This window comes from Schistocerca americana, chromosome 1, assembly GCF_021461395.2.
Source record: "Schistocerca americana isolate TAMUIC-IGC-003095 chromosome 1, iqSchAmer2.1, whole genome shotgun sequence".
NCBI lineage: Eukaryota > Metazoa > Arthropoda > Insecta > Orthoptera > Acrididae > Schistocerca > Schistocerca americana.
This window is the reverse complement of record NC_060119.1, coordinates 683447794-683474063: the sequence shown is the minus strand read 5'-3', so window position 1 is coordinate 683474063 and position 26270 is coordinate 683447794. Positions and strand designations below refer to the sequence as shown.

The 26270-nt window shown below is 40.7% G+C and overlaps 1 protein-coding gene across 8 annotated transcripts in view; it reads left to right on the top strand.

Annotated features, from left to right (window-relative positions):
• LOC124609023 (serrate RNA effector molecule homolog) overlaps window positions 1-26270 on the top strand; it is a 199970-nt gene that overhangs the window by 7577 nt on the left and 166123 nt on the right. The window lies entirely within an intron of this gene.

Here is a 26270-nt window from a genome sequence, read left to right as displayed (position 1 = left end):
ACGGGATATCGAGTGTCACGAGACACAGTGCTGTTGCACACGGGGCAAGCTGGTTAAGGTTATTTTGTGCTCTCAGTGCTGTCCAGTGTCCTTGTAACAAGCTCAGTAGAATTCAAGGTGTTATTTTCTGTTGGGATCTAATGCTACGAACTGCTGAAGAGCTGCATACTAATCTGGTGCGGCATGGAGTCCAGTTTGTTCACCACGTCCAGAGGGGACTTGAGGATAATAGAGTGGGCACTGGAGCCTTTATCCTAGTCTTCAAAGGCAACTTTTGCCTGAAAAGGTTAAGGTCATGGTTTATAGGTGTGATGGCAGTCCTTATTTTCCTCCTCTGATGTGTTTTAAATGCCAAAGGTTTGGACACACATCCTCTCACTGTTGTAATGAGGCTATCTGTGGGGCATGTGGATGGCTGTCCCATGAGGGCAGCCATTGTGACCAACTCCTCAGTTTGTCAACTGTCCAGAACCGCACCCTCTTCGTTCACCGCAGTGCCCGGTGTTCAAGAGGGAGAAGAAAATTGAAGAGTATATAATACTTGAACACCTGTCATATCAAGAAGCAAAGAAAAAGTTTGAAAGACTGTATCTGACCGGTATGGTCTCAAATTTTGTGACTGTTGTGTCACAGTCCATCTCTCACGCGGGTACAAGCTCTCGCATGCACCTCCTACCCCTGGCGATATCCCAGGGGCTGTCCTACCATTGGTGGAGGGGATGCCAGCTCTTTTGCCCCGTGCACTTATACCCCCATTGATTTCCGCACCATTGGTCTGGCCAGAGATGCCTATTCACCCTTTGGTGTCATCAGGGATGGCTGAAGAGAAGTATGATCCTCTTCGTTCTTGGAAGACAGTGGGGAAATCTTCACAGAAATTGAAGTCTCACAAGGATAAGGTTATGTAGAAAGATAAACTACTTTCCGAAGCTTCAGATGTTACGCTTCCCAAAGAGGTTGAGCCTATGCACATTGATGATGGATTACACTATCATCGACTACGACCTGTTAGTGAAGTAATCACACCTATCTTTTCCACTCGCCACTTTCTCAGATCTGACTCCAATGCTCTTCAAATGAAACTGTAATGGCTATTATCACCATCTGGCTGAACTCCATCGTTTAATGGCTACTTACCGTTTAATCGGTATAGCACCTCAGGAAATGTGGTTTACAGCAATACACCTCCCTGCTCTGAAAACAAGAAACCTTGCTGTACCAATCATGTTAATATCGAGAGAGCCTGTCATGGGGTCTTTACCCTCTTATGCTGTGATGCTTCCAGTGAGCAGGTGCTCTGTACCACTGCACTAGAGGCCATGGCCATTAGTGTCTACACGTCAGTTCGGATGACAATATGTAATGTTTATCTACACCCTGGTGGACCTTTCCAGTATCATGAGCTGTCATATTTAATGGAACAGCTACCTTCCCCCTTCCTCTTATTTGGGGGATTTTAATGCCGTAATCCTCTGTGAGGCGGCTACTAAGTCTCGCAGAGGCTGGGCACTAGATAACCTCCTTTCAGAATTGGACGTCTACGTACTCAACACTGGAGGTGCAACAAATTTATTATGGCCCACAAAACATACTCAACTATTGATCACACAGTTTGCAGCCCGAGTATCTTATCCGTGATTCAGTGCCACGTCCATGACGATCTTTGTGACTGCAACCATTTTCCTATTGTTCTCTCCCTCTCCACCCATACATCTGGAACACACTCCACATTGGTCACTTCAGAAAGCTGACAGGCAGGCTTTCTCCTCTACAACCTCTGTTGCAGCCAGTCATGTGATGGATATTGACAAAGCAGTACGGGATATTATTGATCATTTTTGCTGCAGCAGCGATGGCACCCCGCTCCTCCAGCTCATCCCGACAAGCACTGTTGACAAGGTGGTCCACAGCTATCAGGGAATGCTGCAGGGCATTTCAGTGGCACAAGCACCTTCGCTCTATGGATAATTTAATAGCATTCAAGACCCTGGTGAAAGTGCAGTTTCTAATAAAGAAGAGGAAGCAGGAGTGTTGAGAGCAATAAGTATCATCTACGCCATCCAACCACCCATTGTCCCAGGTGTAGACAAAACTCTGCCTCATTTGTGGCCATCTGCCATATTTGACGGTTCCTGGCAATCTTGTCAGTGGTAACACCTGCACTGATCCCATGGTACTTGCCAAATGGAAGATGATATTATTCTTGTCCTGAAACTCAGAAATGACCCGCTTATTTTAACTAACTACCGACCAATCTGTCTGGCCGTCTTGGCTGTTTCCTTGAAGTCAGAGGGCATATATCATGATTCCAAAGTGGCTTTGGCTTTCTGGTCTGCCACAGATCGCCTGGTTCATCTTAAATACGGAGTGCGCAGTGCTTTCGCATGTCGCCAATATCTGATTGCCTTGTTCTTTGACCTACAGAAGGCATATGGTAACACCTGTTGACACACCACATCCTGTCTACACTGCATGAGTGGGATCTCTGGGTCAGTTTATCCATTTTTATCCAAAATTTCCTATCCCTCTGACTTTTTCGGGTCCAGATAGGTTAGACACTCAGCAACCAATATATACAGGAAAGAGAATCAGTTCTGCCTATAATGCTGTTTGCTATTGTTATTAATGGCATTGTAAATGTAGTGGGCCCCATAGTCTCTCCCTCACTGTATGTGGATGATCTTTGTGTGTACTATGCCTCTACATCACTGCACACTGCTGAGCGCCAACTTCTGGGGACTGTCTGGAGACTACATGATTAGGCCTGAATTACAGCTATCAATTCTCTCCTGCAAAATCGTGAGTTGTGCATATTTGCCGACTCCAGACTGTGCACCTGCACCCAGAAATTTCTCTTGGAGACCAGATACTTGAACTCGTTAAAACTTTTCAATTCTTAGGCATTATATTTGCCAGCAAGCCAATTTGGTTGCCACATGTCTGCTGGCTCAATGCAGCGTCAGTGAATAAGCTAAATACTCTCTGTTTTTTAGTAACTCCTCATGGGGCGTGGACTGCATAGTTCTTTTGAGATTTTACAGAGTGCTGATTTTATCCCAACTGCACTGTGGATGTGTTGCCTGTGGGTCGGCAGCATTGTCCATACTGAGCTTGCTGGACCCTGTAAACCACACTGGCATGAGGTTGGCAATGGATGCCTTCCGTAAGAGCCCTGTGACAGTGTCCTTGTGGAAGCCAGTGTCCCATTGCTGCGGGTAAGACAGCACCCACAAGTTCCTTCTGCGTCAGGAGTATCCTCCTCACAACAGCTGAAGCAGTCTACTGACGACAACGCATGTTCTTGTAGAGTGTGCCCTTCTGGCCTATCTGTAGCACGCTCTCAGCTTGCCTAGCTCATTGTCTCAGAGGGTTGCAGATGATGGGATGGGCACTACCAAAGTGTTGCATTGCCTGAGGGACAGCAAATTCTACAGTACACTATAATACTCTGCCACTTTTAGTATTAGGAGTGGTTATGTGTGTGTGTGTGTGTGTGTGTGTGTGTGTGTGTGTGTGTGTGTGTGTGTGCGCGTGTGGTGAAACAACACTCTAGTGGGGTTAAATCACTTCGGGGTATGACCATACGGTGCATTTGACCTGCGGTCGTCCCACGGTAGCACTGGCAGCAGTCCATATACGCAGAGGTGTGTTGGTGCATGTCAGAGTACCTTGCAGCAAGTAAGTGTGCAGACGTTTTCAGACATGCTAATGGTGACTGTGTGTTGAAAATGGTTCAAAGAACACATATCAATGAGGTTATGAGGGGCAGAATACTAGGGCAACTGGAGGCTGGTCAAACACAGCAGGTCGTAGCACGGTCCCTCCGTATGTCACTAAGTGTGATCTCAAGATTATGGCAATGATTCCAGCTGACAGGAAACGTGTCCAGGTGCTACAGTACGGGACGTCCACAGTGTACAACATCACAAGAAGCCCGATATCTCACCATCAGTGCCCGTAGACGGCCACCGACTACTGCAGGTAGCTTTGCTCGGGACATTACCGCAGCCACTGGAATAGTTGTCTCCAGACACACAGTCTACAGATGACTGAACAGTCATGGTTTATTTGCCTGGAGTCCTGCAAGGTGCATTTCAATGACCCCTGGTCACAGGAGAGCCTGTAAAGCCTGGTGTCAAGAAAACGGTGCATGGCCATCGGAACAGTGGTCGCAGGTTATGTTCACGAACGAGTCCAGGTATAGCCTGAACAGTGATTCTCACCGGGTTTTCATCTGGCGTGAACCAGGAACCAGATACCAACCCCTTAATGTCCTTGAAAAGGACCTGTATGGAGGTTGTGGTTGGTGGTGTGGGGTGGGATTATGATTGGTCCACATACACCCTTACATGTTTTTGACAGAGGAACTGTAACAGGTCAGGTGTATCGTGACGTCATTTTGCACCAATAGATCTGCATTTTCAGGGGTACAGTGGGTCCCACCTTCCTCCTGATGGATGACAACGCACGGCCCCACCGAGCTGCCATCGACACTTCAGGAGCTCCGACAGGCACTGGTGCAAGAATGGGACGCTATGCACCAGCAGCTGCTTGTCCACCTGATCCAGAGTATGCCAACCCGTTGTGCGGGCTTTGTACGTGTGCATGGTGACCATATCCAATATTGATGTTGGGGTACATGCGCGGGAAACAGTGGCGTTTTGTAGCATGTGTTTTGGGATGGTTTTCTCAACTTATCACCAATACCGTGGATTTACAGGTCTGTGTCGTGTGTTCCGTATGTGCCTAATCTAAAGGCACAATAAGGTGAGGAGGGAAGAAATTAACCTGCAGTCACATGGGATGTACCCACAGCAGGGGGAGGCTCCTCCCCCCTCCCACCGTCCTGAAACACGTGCTACAAAACGCCACTGCTTCCCGCGCATGTACCCCGACATCAGTATAGGATATGATTACCGTCTACACGTACACAGGCTGCACAACAGGTTGCCATACTCTGGATCAGGTGGTCGAGCAGCTGCTGGGGTATAGCCTGCCATTCTCGCACAAGTGCCTGTCGGAGCTCCTGAAGTGTCCTAGGGGTTTGAAGACATGCAGCGATATGTCGACCAAGAGCGTCCCAGACGTGCTCAATGGGGTTTAGGTCTGGAGAACAGGCAGGCCACTTCATTCGCCTGATATCTTCTGTTTCAAGGTACTCCTCCACAATGGCAGCTCACTGGGGACATGTGTTATCATCCATCAGGAGGAATGTGGGACCAACTGCGCCCCTGTAAAGGCGGACATACTGGTGCAAAATGACGTTCTGATACACTTGATGCATTACAGTTCCTCTGTCAAAGACATGCAGGGGTGTACGTGCACCAATCATAATCCCACCCCACACCATCAGACCACAACCTTCATACAGGTCCCTTTCAAGGACATTAAGAGGTTGGTATCTGGTACCTGGTTCACGCCAGATGAAAACCTGGTGAGAATCACTGTTCAGACTACCTGGACTCGTTCGTGAACATAACCTGCGACCTCTGTTCCGATGACCATGCATTGTGTTCTTGACACCAGGCTTTACAGGCTCTCCTGTGACCAGGGGTAATTGAAATGCACCTTGCAGATCTCCAGGCAAATAAACCATGTCTGTTCAGACGTCTGCAGACTGTGTGTCTGGGGACAACTGTTCCAGTGGCTGCAGTAAGGTCCCGAGCAAAGCTACCTGCAGTAGTCGGTGACTGTCTATGGGCACAAATGGTGAGATATCGGTCTTCTTGTTATGTTGTATACTGTGGACGTCCCGTAATGTAGCACCTGGACACATGTCCTGTCTGCTGGAATCATTGCCATAATCTTGAGATCACACTTAGTGGCATACGGAGGGCCCGTGCAACGACCTGCTGTGTTTGACCAGCCTCCAGTCGCCCTAGTATTCTACCCCTCATAACCTCATTGATATGTGTTCTTTGAGCCACTTTCAACACACAGTCACCATTAGTACCTCTGAAAATGTCTGCACACTTACTCGCTGCACGGTACTCTGACATGCACCAACACACCTCTGCGTATATGGACTGCTGCCAGTGCCACCGTGGGACGACCGCAGGTCAAATGCACTGCATGGTCATACCCCGAAGTGATTTAAACCCGCAAACCCCCACTAGAGCGTTGTTTCACCATGTATCAGCATTATCCTTAATTTATGAGCACGAGTGTAGTTGGAGCAGACAAGTCCCCACTTTTTTCGCTTTTTGCGGGATTTGTATACCCTGCGATGACCAGGAAATTGGGAAAACCCAGGAATTTTTTCATCTGGGAGAAAACAAGTAAAAATCTGGGATTTTTTTGGAACTCCAGGAATTCTTAATTGTTTTAGCTGTCAGTTAAATATTTGTAATATTGACTTGTAAGAACTGATACCATAACAAAGAATATTACTGTATCCTGCTACTGCAGAATATTACTGCAGCAATAAATCATAAATGAGAGAATAAAAACTTAAGTTGCAAAGGAAATACACCATTTATAACAACAAAACACAATGCACACACAATTGTGTGTCAACAGCAAAATGTGTCAAAGGCCTTACAACAAAGACTATTCAGTACTTCATAAAAGACTATGCAGTACTACATAACAACAAACTGCTTCTGATGAGCATGACATCACAACCTTTTATGTGCTTACATTAGATTCGTTTCGGCAATCGCCAATGGGCTCGTGTGCATGCATAGATGAGTCATGTATGAACTGTACCTTCTCCCACTTCTGGCTCCTTGAAATGTGGCTGTTAGCTGTGTCAACCACAGCAGCAGGCAGGCAGATGCCAACTGGAAACGTTTTTCTGGCATACCCAAGCACCCAGATTCATGCATGTGCAGAGCAGTGAGAGTTATTGTTGGGAGGGGGTAGTCACCACATGACCCATGTTTACTTTTAGTGATTTTGTTGTTTCCTTTTCGTTTACAGCCTTCATGTTATCAGTTGTTAGTTTTTGAGACCATAAATTTTTATGAAGGAAGAGACACTCTAGTAATATGTTATTTCTGTGTTGCATACTTGCATAACAACCTGTTGTATAAGTTTTACTCCTGAGAATGTCATCCTGTTTTTTCTAGAGCTTTTATAAAATGTCTGAAAACCTTTGTCAATCTTCAGGAGTCAGTATCTAAAAAGGGACTGAATGAAAACAAGTGAGAATTTTACAGAATATTCTTCTTACTCATAGGTATATCCCACAAAGAATTATCACAGATTCAGCGAGATTGAGAGTAATAGAGCAGTGAATTTCAGTAAATACGCACCCTTCCACATGCTCACTCAGTGCCAAGTCGGCAAACAAAGGCTTGAAATTATTGCAGTTCGCATTGCCTGAATGATTTTTAAATCATTGCATATACAATAATGAAATATTTCTACCTTTAAATAACAGTAGGTAGTGATAACGAGAGGCGTGAGTTCTAATTCTTAAACTTAATTTACTTGCATACAGTATACACACAATAATCATTCTCTATGTGTTTAGATTTAAACTTTACTTGTAACTACTTGCCAGCTGCAATTTTCGTCAGAGAGTTAAACAAACATGATATTTCATTGTATAGTTCATCAGTTATGTTGTGTGTTCTACCAGACACTATTGTGAGTTCCAATGGAGTCACTTTTCATACTATTTTCTTTGCAGGCACCCAAGCAATATCATGTTTGGAAAGTTGAAAGGCAGTGTTTGGTCCAGATTGGTGGAAGAAATGCACCAAAACATCATTGTTATGTTCACTTTTGTCTTCAATTTTTCCGAGCCACCACTTCTCATTATACATATGAACAATATAGACATTATTTGTGAAAGATGATGTGTGTGTAAAAACAGTTGAACTTTGATGATCATCAAAGTTGGAGCCTTTGGAAGTATTGTAACTTATGGGCACATATCTGTGATAGCTTCTTTTTCCTTTGACTGGTAAACAACATTCAAGTATCTCAGTCAGTTTTGCTTTCATTTGTTCAGTTTCAGGTGAAGAAACCAATATATATCCAACTCCAGTAATATTCTGTCGACAGTATTTAAACCTATCTTGTTGACTCGGGGTATGTTCCGTGTAAGGTCTGTGAATGGAAGCTCATGTAACTTCTCATTTTGTTTTTCCGCCTGTACCATTGCAAGAATTCTTTCTGTGTGATGAGGTAGAGAAATTTCACTCTGCTCGTGAACCAAAATAATTTTCATGTTGGCAAACATTATTGAAGTTTTCTTATTTTTGTACTTGCTGCTTGCACTATCGCTAAAGTTGATGACCATTTCAACATTGCCTATGATATTCTTAATTTCCCTAATGAGGTGATGTTGAAGTCTGTATGCAGTCATAGTATTATGATTAAGGTGGTCACTAATTACACTATTAGATTTGCAACATACTTTGTCTTCTTCTTTAAAATATGTGACAAATGGATGAAGTGTCACTTGTGTATTAGTCCAGTGAAAGCTTTGAATGTACAGATTTCTGCAAAACCACCAATCAGTGGGTTTCTTCCAGGTTTTCTTTAATTTCCTTGAAATATTAGGCCTGAGCTTTTGAGATAAAGTGATGGAATTTTAAAAACACCAGCTTACCAAAAAGAGAATGTAAAAATTCATCACTGGGCATTACCTGTGTAATGAACTCAGCTCTGTCAGTTTGTACACACTGTTTGAAAATTACTTCATCAAGCAGTGTTATCTGGTCCAGAACATTCTGCACTGGAATAAAGCATACATATTTCATTATTAATGTCGCATACCATGAAAGCTATCAGGTCTTAATAATTTGTATTAAGCTTTGTGTTTTGATGATGCATGCAAATCCATACACTATGAGTTCCGGAAGGACGCAGCACTTTGGTCGTAGAGCACAAAAATAGAGCTGCCAATTTTGTGAGCTGGATATTTCCATTTATAGAGGCTGTAGAACTCATTTAACGAGAGAAGAATTAACCTTTTCTGCTTCTGGACCTTAACATTGTTAATCACAGTTGAAACACAATTAATAGCAACTTCACTTATTTTGTTGCCACTTGTCTTTTTGAAAGTTGTGGTAAGATACCTTGATCCTTTACTAGCTGCCTAGTTAACTTCCCCCAGTATTCAGATGCACCAAATTCCTCAATTATTTTTTCTTTGACCATGACCTAGGCGAGAGGTCAATTATCTTACTTTTATCATCTTTAGCAGAAACTTTGAATTTTTCTTTCATTTTGGTAATAAGTATATCATACTCTCTTTGTACATTTTCTTTACTATTTTGATTCTGAGCTTCTAAGTCATTATGGAAAGATTCTTGCAATTTTCACTTGACTGTGCTTGTGATTTTATCAGTTTTTCTTTGTAAAGCTGACACTGTTCTGTGTTGCAGTTTGTTATTTGACACAAAGGAGATAATTCTGAAGCTTCACAAATGGATTCTACTTGATACGGTGCATTATCCTCAACAATTATTTTCAACACTATTTGCTGATTCTTCAACTGATATTTGTACAAATATTCTTGATGCACAAGTTGGTCTAGAGCTTGTCCAGGAATAAGGTTAATATCCACATTTGTACTCTTGGAAAGGTGTTCAACTAGTATTTTACGCAAACTGTTTTTAACTTTTTCTTGTGAGTACCAAATATTTTCTTCCAAAAAATGTGTTTGTATTGGTCTAAATATTTATCTTTGTGGTAATGGCGTATATTAATAATTTCTTCTGAAATGCTTAATTTTAACAGACATTGTTCTTCTTCTGGCAAGTCTTGAGCCAGTTATTGCTTGTAGTTTTGTTTATGGCAGTGTTCATCCACAAAACAGCTCTAACATAATACTTGAACGATCTGTTGTTCCTCAAAACAGTTCCAAGTGGAAGAGTTTATGTCTATACTTCCAAAACTCTCACTGACTTGTTCATTGACTTGAGTGCTTGCAAAGAACACAGTAGGAAAAGTGACTTCATTAGAACTCACAACAGTGTCTGGTGGAACACACAACTGGTAAACTATGCAATGAACTATCAGGTTTGCTTAACTCTATAATGAAAATTGCAGCTGGCAACTAGTTAAAACTAAAGTTTAAATCTAAATACATAAAGGAAAATTATTGTGTGTATACTGTATGAAAGTGTAGTACAACAGATCTATTAGTAAGTTAAGTTTAAGAAGTAGAACCTCTTGTTATCACTGCCTATTGTTATTTAAAAGCAGAAATATTTGATCATTTATTGTATGCAAAGATTTAAACATCATTCAACCAATGTCAGTTGTATTAAATAATATCAAGCCTTTGTTTGCTAACTTGGCACTGAACGAGTGCATGAAAGAGTTGTGTTTTTTACTGAAATTCTCTGCTCTGTTACTCTTAACGTAATTGAGACTCAGTCATAATTTTTTTGCGAGATATTCCTATGAGTATAAATAACATTCTGTGAAATTCTCACTTGTTTTCGTTCAGTCCTTTTTTTGATACTGGCTTATGAAAATTTATGTTAAAGGTCCTCCCCATGAACCATGGACCTTGCCGTTGGTGGGGAGGCTTGCGTGCCTCAGCGATACAGATGGCCGTACCGTAGGTGCAACCACAATGGAGTGGTATCTGTTGAGAGGCCAGACAAACGTGCGGTTCCTGAAGAGGGGCAGCAGCCTTTTCAGTAGGTGCAGGGGCAACAGTCTGGATGATTGACTGATCTGGCCTTGTAACAATAACCAAAACGTCCTTGCTGTGCTGGTACTGCGAACGGCTGAAAGCAAGGGGAAACTACAGCCGTAATTTTTCCCGAGGGCATTCAGCTTTACTGTATGGTTAAATGATGATGGCGTCCTCTTTGGTAAAATATTCCTGAGGTAAAATAGTCCCCCATTCGGATCTCCGGGCGGGGACTACTCAAGAGGACGTTGTTATCAGGAGAAAGAAAACTGGCGTTCTACGTATCGGAGCGTGGAATGTCAGATCCCTTAATTGAGCAGATAGGTTAGAAAATTTAAAAAGGGAAATGGATAGGTTAAAGTTAGATATAGTGGGAATTAGTGAAGTTCGGTGGCAGGAGGAACAAGACTTTTGGTCAGGTGAATACAGGGTTATAAATACAAAATCAAATAGAGGTAATGGAGGAGTAGGTGTAATAATGAATAAAAAAATTGGCGTGTGGGTAAGCTACTCCAAACAGCATAGTGAACACATTATTGTGGCCAAGATAGACACGAAGCCCACAGACACGAAGCCCACGCCTACTACAGTAGTACAAGTTTATATGCCAATTAGCTCTGCAGATGATGAAGAAATTTATGAAATGTGTGATGAGATAAAAGAAATTATTCAGATAGTGAAGGGAGATGAAAATTTAATAGTCATGGGTGACAGGAATTCGAGTGTAGGAAAAGGGAGAGAAGGAAACATCGTAGGTGAATATGGATTGGGGCTAAGAAATGAAAGAGGAAGCCGTCTGGTAGAATTTTGCACAGAGCATAACTTAATCATAGCTAACACTTGGAGCATAACTTAATCATAGCTAACACTTGGTTCAAGAATCATAAAAGAAGATTGTATACATGGAAGAATCCCGGAGATACTAAAAGGTATCACATTTAGGACCCAGGTTTTAAATTGTAAGACATTTCCAGGAACAGATGTGGACTCTGACCACAATCTATTGGTTATGAACTGCAGATTAAAATTGAAGAAACTGCAAAAAGGTGGGAATTTAAGGAAATGGGACCTGGATAAACTGAAAGAACCAGAGGTTGTACAGAGTTTCAGGGAGAGCATAAGGGAACAATTGACAGGAATGGGGGAAGGAGAAAATATAAAAATGCAGTAAATGAAGCAGGCAAAAAGGAATACAAACGTCTCAAAAATGAGATCGACAGGAAGTGCAAAATGGCTAAGCAGGGATGGCTAGAGGACAAATGTAAGGATGTAGAGGCTTATCTCACTAGAGGTAAGATAGACACTGCCTAGAGGAAAATTAAAGAGACCTTTGGAGAAAAGAGAACCACTTGTATGAATATCAAGAGCTCAGATGGAAACCCAGTTCTAACCAAAGAAGGGAAAACAGAAAGATGGAAGGAGTATATAGAGGGTCTATACAAGGGCGATGTACTTGAGGACAATATTATACAAATGGAAGAGAATGTAGATGAAGATGAAATGGGAGATACGATACTGCGTGAAGAGTTTGACAGAGCACTGAAAGACCTGAGCAGAAACAAGGCCCCGGGAGTAGACAACATTCCATTAGAACTACTGACAGCCTTGGGAGAGCCAGTCCTGACAAAACTCTACCATCTGGTGAGGAAGATGTGTGAGACAGGTGAAGTACCCTCAGACTTCAAGAAGAATATAATAATTCCAATCCCAAAGAAAGCAGGTGTTGACAGATGTGAAAATTACCAAACTATCAGTTTAATAAGTCACAGCTGCAAAATACTAACACAAATTCTTTACAGACGAATGGAAAAACTGGTAGAAGCCGACATCGGGGAAGATCAGTTTGGATTCCGTAGAAGTATTGGAACACGTGAGGCAATACTGACCTTACGACTTATCTTAGAAGAAAGATTAAGGAAAGGCAAACGTACGTTTTCTAGCATTTGTAGACTTAGAGAAAGCTTTTGACAATGTTGACTGGAATACTCTCTTCCAAATTCTGAAGGTGGCAGGGGTAAAATGCAGGGAGCGAAAGGCTATTTACAATTTGTACAGAAACCAGATGGCAGTTATAAGTCGAGGGACATGAAAGGGAAGCAGTGGTGGGGAAGGGAGTGAGAGAGGGTTGTAGCGTCTCCCTGATGTTATTCAATCTGTATATTGAGCAAGCAGTAAAGGAAACGAAAGAAAAATTTGGAGTAGGTATTAAAATCCATGGAAAAGAAATAAAAACTTTGAGGTTCGCCATTGACATTGTAATTCTGTCACAGACAGCAAAGGACTTGGAAGAGCAGTTGAACGGAATGGACAGTGTCTTGAAAGGAGGATATATGATGAACATCAACAAAAGCAAAACGAGGATAATGGAATGTAGTCGCATTAAGTCGGGTAATGCTGAGGGAATTAGATTAGGAAATGAGACACTTAAAGTAGTAAAGGAGTTTTGCTATTTGGGGAGCAAAATAACTGATGGTGGTCGAAGTAGAGAAGATATAAAATGTAGACTGGCAATGGCAAGGAAAGCGTTTCAGAAGAAGAGAAATTTGTTTACATCGAGTATAAATTTAAGTGTCAGGAAGTCGTTTCTGAAAGTATTTGTATGGAGTGTAGCCATGTATGGAAGTGAAACATGGACGATAAATAGTTCAGACAGGAGGAGAACAGAAGCTTTCGAAATGTGGTGCTACAGAAGAATGCTGAAGATTAGATGGGTAGATCACATAACTAATGATGAGGTATTGAATAGAATAGGGAGAAGAGGAGTTTGTGAAACAACTTGACGAGAAGAAGGGATCGGTTGGTAGGACATGTTCTGAGGCATCAAGGGATCACAAATTTAGCATTGGAGGGCAGCGTGGAGGGTAAAAATCGTAGAGGGAGACCAAGAAATGAATACACTAAGCAGATTCAGAAGGATGTAGGTTGCCGTAGGTACTGGGAGATGATGAAACTTGCACAGGATAGGGTAGCATGGAGAGCTGCATCAAACCAGTCTCAGGACTGAAGACCACAACAACAACAACAACAACAACAACATGTTAAAGGTTTTTGGCCATTTTTGTAAAGCTCAAAATAGGACTGCATTCTCAGGACTAAAACTTATATTGCAGGTAGTTACATAAGTACTCAACACAGAAATACCATACCGTTAGTAAGTGTCTCTTCCTTCATAAAAAATGATATTCTTATAAAGTAATGATTGGTAAAGTTGTTTGGAGTGCTTTACAGAAAGAGTTTGACTGACTCTCTTGCATGACAGAAAAATTTAAAAAATCTATGCCTGAAGTTCATTTCGTGCTGAACACATTGGTTTTTAGATTATTCTGGTATGTTTTAAAATAACTTGGCAATTAAACTTTCTGCAAACCACATTTTCCATTAAAATTTACCAGACTGCCATTTTAAAAATGGCTGTCACAAAAACTATGGATTGAAAAAATTTTCAAACAGTGTTTTGTGACTGTTTATAGGGAACTCATGATAAAAAACAGCAGGAACATAAAAAAAAGGTGAGCAACAAATTTTATTTATATTGGGTGATTTTAAATGGATCTTCAGAGGCTTACAGCACATCATCAGCATGCAGTATTGCCCAGGGTGCAGTTTTCTGCAGATCTCTTGTGATCATATGAATGTCTGTAGTGAAGAGGTGATTCCTGATGTATTCCTACAGAAACAGAAAAATCTCCCGACAGTCGAGCAGCTGATTGTATCCGGCTGGTTCTTGTCATATTAGAGCAGTCTGACCCATCTTACTAGTACTTCTGGTATTCCATGCTCTTGCAGGGCAATCCAAATCAACTTATGTGCCACTTGGTTAAGTGCTTTTTCGAGGCCGTGGAAGATGAGGCATAGATGCCTCAACTTTACAGTGTTTTTCGATAAGCAATCGAGCAACATGGGTAGCATCTGTCTCCCACAACATGTTGGTGTTCTCCATGTCCGGTCAGCTGGGATCCTTCCCTCATCAATAATTTTGTTGAAGAAATGTGTGAACCGTTAAGTAGAATCCCAGTGCTTTGATTTCCACGGATCTGCTGGTATAATGTCTGCTACTATTGCCCTTCTGCTTTTCATTTTATGCAAAGCATCAACTACATCTTGTTTGTGGTTGATGCAGTGGCTTCCCGTGCAGATGTTGACACTAGAATTGGAGCATGTGGAAACTCCTCATTGCAAAATTTCTCAAAGTTTTGCTGCCATCACTCTGCTACTTCCTTCCTATTTTTTTACAGGTTTGCCGTTTTCATTATGATGCTGCTTAAGTCAGTAGATTTCGTGCTCTCTGGTGGGTTTTTCTAGTTGATCACAGATTTCATTGAAGTGGATGGATGTTGCTGACACAACTGCCTTTTTTGTTGCACTCATAGTTCTCTGTCGTAGAAACGAATAAACTTTTGCTTTTTAATGTGCTCACCTTTCTTCACCTCTTCAGTCAATAGCCTTGTCTGTCCATCAAGTTTATGTTGTCCGGGTTTCGTGGTGCCTAATTTTTCATTAGCTTCTGCTATGACACATTCTTTTATTGATGTCGTTAATAGGTGGAAGAGTGATGGCTGAAATGACATTTTTCACTTCTGTGAGTCGTCGTCATTTAGAGCATGATGGGCCATTGCATTCTCTCCCCCTTTTACATGGTTTGATGTGCATGTGGACAATTAATGTGCAGTGTTATGTAGCAATGAGTTTTGCATCCAAGACAACTTTTAAGACATGTCGCCACACAAGAATGAAATTGAACTGGCTCAGTTTGTTACCACATTAACAAGTCCAAAGATGAGACATTCATTTCTTCATGTAGGTGTTTGTGATGAGTTCTCCCCAAAGTTCAGTATTCTCCCCATCTGAAAATTCTTCTGCCCAGAACAGAAGTAAATGTGCCACAGTGGAATAAACCGAAAGTTGCTGTATGCTAAGAACTTGCTTATTGATTGACACAGAGAGAAAAGTAATTATGAAATTGATATGGAATTGGAGAAACATGCTCAGTTGTGTTTATGCTTAGCTGTTGAGAGAGCCTACTCTCAGCACTGAAAATGAAGCACTCCTAACTGAACACTTGAAGGTATGTACATGTATAAGTTTTAAAGTTGTGAACTTGGTAGCAAATAATAGGTAGTTGCTTATACCCTTCTGTGGCACCATCCTCATTTGTCTTTCCTACGTTTAAACATTTCCTAGTTTCAAATTATTTTCCATGTGTACAGACTTTTCTTTCCTTTAATTCTGATTTGTGTTTCCTTTGTGTTTCATTCACACCTTTCCCACCTATCCTTGATGTGCTGTGGTGTCTGACCTAAAACACCGCCTGCTTAATAGACGTCATGGTACAGAGAAGGTAAAAAAAGATGTAATGTTTGATACAAAGAAGGGTCACTTGGTAACCCAAGGAACCATCCATAGGTAAGCTACAGTCTGTTGCTCTTAACATTGAGTAGACTTGTTTTTATAAGTACACTGTAGTTCGTAACTTAATGCTGGAATGAGAGCCATAGTACTTGATAAGTTCATTTGCATGAAGGTATTGTGCTCATTTCCACACATTTAAGGAAGAAACATATAGCAAAGAAACTGATAGCATACTTCAACATAATATTAACTAACAACATATTTACTCATTTATAGACAACAAGGGTACAGAAATCTTCGCACCTCTAACTGCTATTGGAAACCCTTCGAATTTAATTAAGAAAAATTCTGCACAATCACACATGCCACTCCTTGTAAATGAGTAAGCATGTTCCTACTTTTTAAGTAACCTAACTCGTGTACAAAATATGATAATAGGAATTTTATTTTTCATTTGTATGTGACATAAACATAGTTCATATTTGTTTTTTCATCATTAATTTATTATCATTGTACTTAAAACATTTGTAGCATTATGTAGTGCTTCTTAAAAGCTAATAGTTCAAGTTACATCAGGTATGTAGCCATGAGTGATATATATTCACTTATTTTTGCTTAATTATTGAAGCTTAAACACTAACTAGATGCTATTTTGAGATATGTCACATATGACTTTTTACAATTTTTTTTTTATTATAACAAATAGTTTATTGGATTTTCAGCATAGTGTTTTGTTCTTGTCTTCTATGTATCATTTTATTAATTATTTATTTCAAAATAAATTCAGGAAGTGTAAATTTCTTTATGGTGCTAAAATTTATGAATACTTTATGTGGAAGCTACTTGCGCATTGCTTCAAATAGCCACTTACTTAAACCATTAAGTGTTTCAAAACATATCTTTATCATAAACTATTTGTACATTTCTTCAGTGCAGCTTAACATGTTGACTAAACTACAAAGATGGCTGGTTAGCCACTTACTATTCTTGCTTAATCTTATAGCCTAGTGAAATTGACTACTTGCAGAAGTGAAGCTAATTTCCTTTTATCAGAAGTATCTAAACCCAAATGTTGCATTTAGTAACCTCAAAACAGTAAAAATTCCCTTTTACAAAACCAATTCGAATCATTATTATTATCACACAGTAGAAAATAGTACATTACTAATTTAAACATTAAAAAGGCAGTAAATTAGTTTACTAAAATCTTCATCCATAACTTGCCATTGGATGCACACAATTATTAAATTAGAATAATGATTTTAATCGAATGCTTGTTAAGGATTATTATCATTAAATTATACTGTCTCTCTCATAGTGGAAAAACTTTAGAGGCAGGTCTGTTTCTTCCAGCATTTCTGGTGGACTCTCCTATCTGAGAAATTCCATCGAGGAATATGATCTCTCTCTGTTGCAAGGAGTATTGTTTTCCATCACAGGGTACAAAGACCACGGTAATAACCAGTAAATTGGTACTTTGCTGTAGCAAGGAAGGGAGAGTTCTTTCTTGTACTAAGACCATAGTAATTGTTGGTAGACTCTCCGTGAGTTCCCACTTCACCACGCAGGTGCAATACACATCACTCACCACTTAGCACTAGAACACCCAGTGTGTTCAAAATGACGTATTTCATTTTTAACTAATAGATTTGTTTTGCAGAATGATTGAAGCAACATTTCCTTTTATGAGTCCTGTTCATTTCGAATGTGTTTTAATTATATTTTATTAGGTGACTCTCTCTCCACTCCAGATAACGATAGCTGTAGAAAAGCCAGAAGAATCAGTATGAGCTTGAAAGAAATGCCTGGCACAGGTGAGATTATTAAAATCCTAATGTTAAACTGCTAGAGTTCGAAGTGCTCATGGGAAGCAAGTAAGCTCATGTAATACCCAGTACAGAAAGCTGGATGAAACTTGAAATTCATATAAGTGAGATTTTTTGGGAAAATTTTAGTGCACATCGAAAGGATAGGCAAATGGGAAATTGGAAGTGGTGTATTTGTTGCAGTAGACAAGAAACTCAAATCCACCGAGATACAAAGTGAAGATGCATGTGATGGGCAAGAGTCAGCATAAGGGATTGGCATAAAGGAATTGGATCCTTCTGTCCCCACCAGACTCATGTCCTGATGTAACAGAAAACTTTAGAGGAAACCTCAGTTCATTTGTATGTAAGGTACCCAATCATACTGTAATCATCAGTGGAGACTTTAATCATCCAACAGTTAATTGGGAAAATTACAGTTCTGTTAGTGGTGGGCATGATAAGACATCCTGTGAAACTTCACGAAATGCTTTCTCGGGAAACTACCTAAAAAGATAGTTAGGAACTCCACTCACGATGGAAATATATTGGATCTAATGGCAACAAGTAGACCTGTCTTTGAGGATGTCCGCATCGAAATTGGTATCAGTGACAATGACACAGTTTACTCTGGCCAAAGCTTAAGAGAACAATCGAGCATGCACTGGATAGATATGTACCTAGTAGAACAGTTCATAATGAGAGGGAACCTCCGTGGAGTACAGTCACTGTAAAGAAACTTCTAAAGAAACAAGAGATTACTGCATATTAGGTGTAAAACAAAGCGTAGGGCTACAGATGGAGAGATGCTGACTGAAATGCATTTGGGTGTCAAGAGGGCAGCGAGTGTTGCCATCAGTGACTACCGTAGCAGAACACTGTGAAGTTATCTTTCACAGATCCAAAAGAAACTCGGGTCATATATAAAGGGTGTTCGTGGCACCGGTATTACTGTCCAGTCCCTAGTGAATGAGACAGGAACTGAAATTGAGGGTAGCAAAGGAAAACCCAGGCGAACTCCCCCAATGCAAGAGGAGAGTAGTGAGCTCCCATCATAATTCAGCATGGAAGAATTAGAGAAGGCTATCAAACATATCAAAAATGGAAAATCATCTAGCGTAGATGATATACTAACCAAGCAAACTAAACACTTTGGCTTAAGAACAAAGAACCGGGTTCTCCAATGTTTCAACAACTGTGTGAGCAGAAGCCAAATCCCAAAGATATGGCTGATGAACTGAGTGATTGCATTGCTCAAACCTGGGAAGGAAGGAAGAAATGACCCTAAGAATTTTAGACCCGTAACACTATTATGTCATCTTCACAAATTGCTGGAAAGATTGACTTCAAATCGCCGATATCACTTGTAATTGACCTCTTACCTATATCTCAGCACTCTGGATTTTGACCTGGTAAAAGCTGCACAGGGCAGTTGCTAAATCTCACACAGTTTGTAGAAGATTTGTTTGAAGCTTGTGAGGTGACCAGAATGGTATTTGTTGACTTAACAGCGGGATACGATACTGTCAGTCACTTACTACTACTAGTCAAGTTCTATGACCTGGCCAAGGATTCTACCCTAACTAGGCTCTTCATCACTCTTTTGTAGAAGTGAAGGTTTTTTTATCGACTTTCAAGAACAGTGTAGCTGATGGAGACCACAGAAAAAACAGCCACCTGCAGGGAAGTGTGTGAGCTCGCATTCTGTTCAATATAAATGTGAATGACCAACCTACAGTACCCGATAGCAGGAACTCCTTGTATGCCAATGATCTTGCTATAACCACATAGAGCACAGTTTTTGAATCAGTGGAGAACAGTCATGAATGATATTAAACAACTTTCCAGATAATACAACACAAACTAATTTAAATCAAACCCCTCAAAGACACAAGTGTTTGCTTTTCATTTGAGGAGTAGGGAAGTTAGTCGCAAATTAAAGGTAGGACAGTCTGGTGTTGAACTGGTACACTATGAGACCACAAAATGTCTAGATGTGGAAAGGTTTCCACCAGGCACAGTCTTTTTACAGAACCTGGCTGGATCACAGTGAGGTTGTCACCCTGAAACTATACAAACTTCTGCGATGGTACTATGCTATTCTGTGGCAGAGTACACATGTCTTGTTTGTTATAATTCAGCACATGCCAAACGGGTGCACATAGCTCAATGTGACACGTGCAGAACAGATTGCATGAAATCCACTCCTGTCGAATGGCTTTACTACCTCCTGTTTGAAGAGAAATGGCTGCAAATGAGGAAAGAAAAACATTGCAGCAGGAGAGAACCTATCCTCTGTATGGGTCCACACCACACCCACAACTATTGAAGTAAAGGAGCAGTTTTCTTAGAACATCGATGGCACTTGAAACAACTGCTGAAAAACTAAGTTACAACTATGGAGGGCTATGACCTACCTTCTCCCTGGTTGGAAAAAAGTTTCTGAAACTGTACATCCTGCCTATGATGAGAGCTGGATGACACGGAAGTCCTTAATCAACTGAGAGCTGGAATTTGCAGATCAAGGGATAATTTGGCAAGATGGGGCTACGCTGATCCAGGTAACATTCATTTTGAGTGTGGAGAAGACCAGATTGTCAATTATATGCTTATTGCGTCAGGCCTTCTGCACAGAAGATGAACTTCATCAAAGAACAGAAAATGTCTTGGAAGTGGCCAATTTTGGGCAAAAGTAGTATGGTCATAACTGTGTATATAATATGTGTGTTTCTGATATGAGACTAAATGCAAAGTCTTTACTAGACCCTTGTCATCATGTTGTTGCCCAAGAAAGTAGACTTCAGTGGCAGCGGTTTCCCACGAATCAAGATAGTTGTGGTCACTCACAACCTGGTTACTGTCAAATGTCCTGAAATTGCCCTTGGTACAGTGTCCCACCTGTGGCTAGTACAGCATTTGATGAGCTCTACCATGTGACATTGAATTGTTGCTGAACAAGTGCTTCCAGTCAGGCATAGCAGGTCTCTTTTCATTAAATTGCTCATAATTGTAATACTTAATGCCATGTAATATACGAGAAAGAATCATTATTAATGACTCGGCTCCAACAGAATGTGAAAAGCATTACTCTTGTGATCATATTCAAAATTCATTTTTCCGTCTACGACAATTTATACAGTTAAATCTGTTTCATTAGCAGGACAATGCTTAAATCTCACTTCTAGTATATGTAATTGGTACTGAAATTTTGATATCACAAGGTGATGGAAAAAGGCCTATTCATGGCAAGTTTTTAGCAGCTTTTGTTTTGAGTGTCAGCTTGTACACACTTTGACACTTAATATTGAGCTGTTGTATGCAAAAACTTCCTCTTGAGATTAGCGAAACAAATGAAAAAGCGTCGAAATGTCACATGTATTTTGAGAAGGAATGGGTGACAGCATCCATAAATGAAAGTTATATACATAGGTTGGAACTTAAGTAGTGGCAACACTGCTGTGGAGACGCTATGCAATGGAATCTACTATTGTTGCTGATAGCACATGTTGAAATACTACCTTACCTCTGAGGCAATGGACTCGCCCATCCCACGTCACCGGCGTGCGCACAATTGAGGGAAACACAGTCACATGTCAGCGAGCGGTGTAACGTAATGGTTTCACTATGTTTTTGAAACATGAACAACGGAGTTGGATTAAGATATAATGTTCCAGAGGTCATACAGAACGACAGTGTCATAAAGGTCTTCAACAGGCGTGCAGGGAGTTGGCATTGCCGTACAGAACAGTGGCACGTTGGGTGAAAGTCTTCAGCGAAGTTCGGAAAACTGTGGCAGACAGGCATCGGGCAGGTCATCCTAGCGTCTTTGAAGAAGTAGTGCATGCTGTTGCCACATTAGTGGACAGTGATCGACACCATAAGATTTGTGAGCTCACCCACGAAACCAGATTAGCTCGTACGACTGTGCTTCGCATCCTGAAGGAACGCCTGGGCATGCAAAAAATTGCATCGCGACGGGTTCTGCATGACTTGATGGAAATGCGGAAATGGATGCATTATGACGCTGCTCAGACGGACTTGGAGTGCTATGAGCACAAAGGAGATGCTTTCTTATGCCGTATCGTAACACTGGGTGAGACATGGGCCACATTGTACGAGCCAAAACTGAAATGCCAATCCAACGAATGGCATCATTATGGGTCGCTGTGAAAGTCGAAAGTGCGTCAGAGCCCCAGTATGGTGAGAGTTATGGTGATTCTTGTGTATGACTGTGGTGGTGTTATCCTAATGCATTACGTTCCTCCATGGCAGACCGTTAATGCACAGTATTACTGTTCGTTGTTGGAGCATCTCTTGCGACCAGCTTTGTGAAAGAAGCGGCGACACGTTCTGCGCAACCCACCCATCATTTTGCATGACAATGTGATAGCGCAAGCTATGGCTGTGGCTGCTCTGCTCGGTCAATGGGACTGGGAAGTACTGTACCATCCACAGCAGTAACAGAAGGGATTAGGCACTACAAATAAAATTGGTATGACCATTTCAAAAGGACGTCACCTGAACACCAGTCGTGACAGTCCGTTACATTTTAATCAAACTGGAAGATGGGGTATAGGACGGCCATTGAAGAGATGGGGACAACATTTCTGTTAAATTTCTTTTGTTTCATAATGGGCCAACACACACTCTTTTGATGATGATGATGATGATGATGATGATGATGATGATGATGATGATGATGATGATGATGATGATGATGAGGAGGAGGAGGAGGAGGAGGAGGAGGAGGATTGGTTTAAAGCTAGTGCTGTTTCTGTTGGATTAGGCACTTACAGGAGGGTTATTGTTTGTATTTGCCTCTTGAGATTTATCATGAATTATTTTGTGTCTGCTCTTCTAGTAACATACAGTTGCGTTGTAATTATTAGTGGTTGACATATTGAAAACTTCAGACTTTTCTCAGGAACATGCAGTTATATTTTTCTGTCTAAAGCTGAAATTCTTATGATTGAGACCCTACATACTGAATTTGTAAAAATAACTGGTTCCCTCCTCAGTGTTCTCCAGTAAGAAACTTGCACAAGAGGCATCTTGTACCTCTATCTTAACCAGGAGGAACAGTGTTCTAGACCGAAGCGATTCTCCTTTTAGTAATGGATCTGTACTGCCTCTAGCAGATTAACACCAACTGACACCTACAAATAGTTAAAGTTGAAACACTGCTATGCATCAGCTAGCTGAGAATGGCCAGTGATAAATTGCTTGAGAAGCAGGCATTTCCTCTTTTGCAACATAACAATACACATTAATTGGATGCTTACAAACATTACCTAGACTACAAGTTTTCTTGTCTTTCTTATTTTATCATGGAACATGACTTTATTTGACAGGTAGGTGGCACAATTTATTTCATTTCAGAGAACTCAGGAAGTGTGAAAATTCTCTGAAGATTGGGCTATTTAATTCCTTGTTTGTATTTATGAATCCATCTGTACTAGCAATATAAAACAAATTCACAATGAAGAGATGTGCAAAGGAATAATTGCATTTTTTGTTAACCAAAATGTTTGTGTTTAGTGTTCCAAAGTATCCTGTGCACTAGTTGCTCCGCAAGCATTGCACAGAAGATAGAGGAGAATGTCCACAGTAGTCTCAGACTTAGTCCTCATGTAATTTCAACAAGAGAATATCAGAAGACTGGAAGTACTTGGAAATTAGAGTTAATTTTCACTATGTTCTTATGTTACAAGATATGCAAACAAATTTATTTTTTGAGGCACCTGTAGATGTAATGTCACTTAATGCAGCAGTTGTCACGGTAATAGAAATAGGTGCAGAAACTCCATTCCAGATGTTCATCAAAGAGATGGAACAAAAACTGAAATCTTATAACTATGTAGGACAGAACTTAGAGTTAGCAAGTTGTAGTTGAGTTAATGTTCTATAAATCATATGTACAATCTATGCAAAAACACGATATGGACCAAGTCAGTTTAGAATTATTCCAATCAACTGCTTCTCCAGTTTCAAATATAGCCAATCTATTCAACTTACTGCACAAATGAGCAAATGGGGTATAAATTTAGGACAATATCATCACATATATGATTTAGAGAAACTGGTGTGCAAATTTTGGGCCATGTTATCATACATATGACTTACAGTAGCTACATCAGTTCATGCCCTATGGAAGATCTGAAAATTGGAACAAAAACTGATTTTAGATGTAAAAGGGTAAATAAAAAAAAACTGTCTAGGTTTGAATTCAAGCTTTCGCAACCCACGGTTGCTTCATCAGGAAAGAGGGAAAGACGAAAGGATGTGGGTTTTAAGGGAGAGGGTAAGGAGTCATTCCAATCCCGGGAGCGGAAAGACTTACCTTAGGGGGGAAAAAAGAACAGGTATACACTCGCGTGCGCGCGCGCGCGCACACACACACACACACACACACACACACACACACACACACACACACACACACACAGTTATACAGACACAAGCAGACATATGTAAAGGCAAAGAGTTTGGGCAGAGATGTCAGTCGAGGTGGAAGTACAGAGGCAAAGATGTTGTTGTGCCGCCACTCATACCTCACCTGTCATTCAACAACATCTTTGCCTCTGTACTTCCGCCTCGACTGACATCTCTGGCCGAACTCTTTGCCTTTACATATGTCTGCTTGTGTCTGTATATGTACGGATGGATGTGTGTGTGTGTGTGTGTGTGTGTGTGTGTGCGCGCGAGTGTATACCTGTCCTTTTTTCCCCCTAAGGTAAGTCTTTCCGCTCCCAGGATTGGAATGACTCCTTACCCTCTCCCTTAAAACCCACATCCTTTCGTCTTTCCCTCTCCTTCCCTCTTTCCTGATGAAGCAACCGTCGGTTGCGAAAGCTTGAATTTTGTGTGTGTGTGTGTGTGTGTGTGTGTGTGTGTGTGTGTGTGTGTGTGTGTGTGTGTGTCTCTCTATCAACATACCAACATTTTCGTTTGGTAAGTTACATCATCTTTGTTTTTAGATATATTTTTCCCCACTTGGGGTGTTACAAAAAGGTACGGCCAAACTTTCAGGAAACATTCCTCACACACAAAGAAAGAAAATATGTTATGTTGACATGTGTCCGGAAATGCTTACTTTCCATATTAGAGCTCATTTTATTACTTCTCTTCAAATCACATTAATCATGGAATGGAAACACACAGTAACAGAACATACCAGTGTGACTTCAAACACTTTGTTTTAGGAAATGTTCAAAATGTCCTCCGTTAGCGAGGATACATGCATCCACCCTCCGTCGCATGGAATCCGTGATGCGCTGATGCAGCCCTGGAGAATGGCGTATTGTATCACAGCCGTCCACAATACGAGAACGAAGAGTCTCCACATTTGGTACCGGGGTTGCGTAGACAAGAGCTTTCAAATGCCCCCATAAATGAAAGTCAAGAGGGTTGAGGTCAGGAGAGCGTGGGGGCCATGGAATTGGTCCGCCTCCACCAATCCATCGGTCACCGAATCTGTTGTTGAGAAGCGTACGAACACTTCGACTGAAATGTGCAGGAGCTCCATCATGCATGAACCACGTGTTGTATCGTACTTGTAAAGGCACATGTTCTAGCAGCACAGGTAAAGTATCCCGTATGAAATCAGGCCGGTGAATCGAGGAAGTACAGTACATACTGACAAAATTAAAATGAGCTCTAACATGGAAATTAAGCGTTTCCGGACACATGTCCACATAACATCTTTTCTTTATTTGTGTGTGAGGAATGTTTCCTGAAAGTTTGGCCGTACCTTTTTGTAACACACTGTATATATCTGTGTGTGTGTGTGTGTGTGTGTGTGTGTGTGTGTGTGTGTGTAATATGCACAATTATATACTATATGGTGCTCCAGTAGGCATATAAAAACACGCTTATATTCAAATAAAATGTTGGCAGTATTTCAAAGGAATAGGTGAAGAACTTTGAGAGATATACGATTTTGAACTAATGAACTTTTGCATTTTTATTTATATATATGAAAGTAACAATTCTTTTTAAATAGCATAGAGTTGGTTTTGAATTGTGTTCATGAACTTATATCTGTTCCTATGAGGCTCCGTACTACTAAGATGTTCAGTGAGAAGAAACAGCTTAGATACCTATGAATGAAAGTATCTCAAATTCTTATGAAAAAACCTTCTCCATTGTGCCTCAAATTGCTGCATTATGATATCTCAAGAGTGTTCAAGGAACTTTACGCACATTTTCTGAAAAATGCAGAAGGTGGCATTCATTGTCTGATTTCTCAGAGCCAGTATGTGGTGTATTGTTGTATTCTGAGAAGTATACACTGTAAGATAATTTATTCAGCGCAGCTCCTTTTCCATATAACATAGCTGTTTTAATGCTTCTTTCTTTCTTATTTCTAGTGAATAATTGTTACAATCATTTACTAGTGTTAATATGTTTAGTTCATTGTTGATGTGGTGAAAACTTCTACATACCAGTTTTGCACCAGACTAAAAATTTTGATATTATGATTTCATTTATGATACTTTAATGGTTTGCTTTGA